This window comes from Neltuma alba, unplaced genomic scaffold (genome assembly GCF_004799145.2).
Source record: "Neltuma alba isolate B1F8T4 unplaced genomic scaffold, ASM479914v2 tig00005102_pilon, whole genome shotgun sequence".
Lineage (NCBI taxonomy): Eukaryota > Viridiplantae > Streptophyta > Magnoliopsida > Fabales > Fabaceae > Neltuma > Neltuma alba.
The window spans coordinates 1-2,339 of record NW_021633980.1 but is presented as its reverse complement, the minus strand read 5'-3'; the positions used below and the strand labels follow the sequence as shown (position 1 = coordinate 2,339).

General features: G+C 42.9%; 1 pseudogene; it reads left to right on the top strand.

Moving 5' to 3' along the window:
• The first annotated feature begins 230 nt into the window (after positions 1-230).
• LOC114746785 (D-3-phosphoglycerate dehydrogenase 2, chloroplastic-like) lies at positions 231-2,334 on the top strand (annotated as a pseudogene).
• Positions 2,335-2,339: the final 5 nt, after the last annotated feature.

The following is a 2,339-nucleotide window of genomic DNA, read 5'->3' as shown; positions in this document are numbered from 1 at the left end:
TCATCCTAATGTAAACTGTAGATTTGTTTACCTCATAATGGCACGATAATTCTGGAATTCTCCTTGTGAATTGCGTTTAACAGATTCATTTTATGATCCCATGATCCAACAATCAATCCAATTAACATTCTCGGAATTTAAGAAAGTTGAAGTTTCTTGGTAGGTGTGTGTATATATATAAGTACTCTAATAAGGTCTCTCTCACACCCGCACACGCAGATCAGGAAAACACAGACCTATGGCTTCCTCCTCAGCTTCTTCAATCAAACCTCTCTTGCCTTCTGCTTTCACTTCCTCATCTTCTTCACCTTCAAAATCCTCCTCTGTTCTCTGCTTCCTCAATACAACCAGCTTCAATGAGCTCAAGCTTTCTCTATCGCGATCTCATTCCCAGCGTTCATTTTTCGTCAACAATGTCTTGAAAACGGCGGATGCATCCGCTGCCTCTACCTCGAAGGATTTGGAATCTTATTCTTCGTGGTCGACGGGTGTGAAACCCACCATTCTGATCTCCGAGAAGCTCGGAGAGGCTGGGCTCCAAGTATTGCGCGAGTTCGGACATGTGGAATGTGCCTACGATCTCTCACCTGAAGAATTGTGCTCCAAGATCGCATCGTGCGACGCTTTGATTGTGAGAAGCGGGACGAAGGTTACGAGGCAAGTGTTTGAAGCTGGAAAAGGAAGGTTGAAGGTTGTGGGAAGAGCTGGAGTGGGGATCGACAATGTCGATCTGCAAGCTGCCACTGAGTTCGGTTGCCTCGTTGTTAACGCTCCCACCGCCAACACCATTGCCGCCGCCGAGCACGGCATCGCTCTTCTCGCCGCCATGGCCAGAAATGTTGCTCAGGCTGACGCCTCCATGAAAGCCGGTAACAATTCAATTTCAGTCTCAGACACAATAATACATTTTTTTAAAAAAATTACTGTACACTTATTTTCATGTCCAACAACTTCAACTTTTGAATTTCCTTGGGAACTAAACGCTGGATCTCGCTGGATCTAGTAACATTTTCTAGCATTAATATCTTTAGATCTATCATTGGATACGAAGATTTTGACATTAATTGCTGTTGCAAGCAATTTAGCGTACAGACTAGGATCTTAAGCTTACTCATTATGGAGACGCTTTAATTGCCTAGGAGAAGTCTTGATATATAGACCGGAGAATCTGATGGTTCCAAGAAATTAGCAAGAAATTTAACTTTTATTTTCCAGGAAAATGGCAAAGAAACAAGTATGTTGGAGTTTCAATGGTGGGAAAGACACTGGCAATAATGGGATTTGGAAAAGTGGGATCTGAAGTGGCAAGGAGAGCAAAAGGGTTGGGCATGCACGTGGTGGCTCATGACCCTTATGCCCCAGCTGACCGGGCACGTGCCATGGGTGTGGATTTGGTTTCGTTTGACGAGGCCATCTCAAAATCCGATTTTATTTCCCTTCATATGCCACTCATTCCATCCACCAATAAGATCTTCAATGACGACTCGTTTGCAAAGATGAAGAAGGGAGTACGCATCATCAACGTCGCTAGAGGAGGTGTTATTGACGAAGATGCACTAGTAAGAGCTCTTGACAGTGGAATTGTTGCTCAGGTATGCATGCATATCCCCTGTCTTCAATTTTTGTTTTAATTGAATTGCTCGCTTATTGGTAAAAATAACCAAGTTGTTTATTTGGCTTAATAGTATCATGCAATCCATGTGAACAGTTGATGAGACTTGGGGGTGTTGGTTGTATTTTAACACCTTTGCAAATAAAGATTTCACTATGCACAGATATTGTACTTTTTAGTCTTGTGATGTTCTGTGTTTTTGAATACTTGCGATATATGTATGCTTCTGACAATTGTGTATGGAACAGGCTGCACTTGATGTGTTCACTGAGGAGCCTCCATCCAAAGACAGCAAGTTGGTGCAGCACGAGAACGTGACAGTTACGCCTCATCTTGGAGCTAGCACAAAAGAGGCTCAGGTTTGGTTTTCCTTCTGCACCCACAGTCTTCTTTTGACTTTTTGAACCCACTTTCAGTTCGATCATGTTTCTGAATTTTGAATCAACTTTTGAGTGAACAGGAGGGTGTAGCCATTGAGATAGCAGAGGCTGTGCTTGGAGCTTTGAAAGGAGAACTTTCAGCCACAGCTGTTAATGCTCCCATGGTGGCCCCTGAGGTAAAGAAAAAAAACTCAAAATTAGACACAAATTAAACCCTAAGACTTATCACAAGCAATTCATACATTATACATAAATCTTCTACTCTTGGTGATCAGGTTCTGTCAGAACTGGCTCCATATTTGTGTGCTAGCTGAGAAGCTGGGAAGGCTAGCAGTCCAGTTGGTATC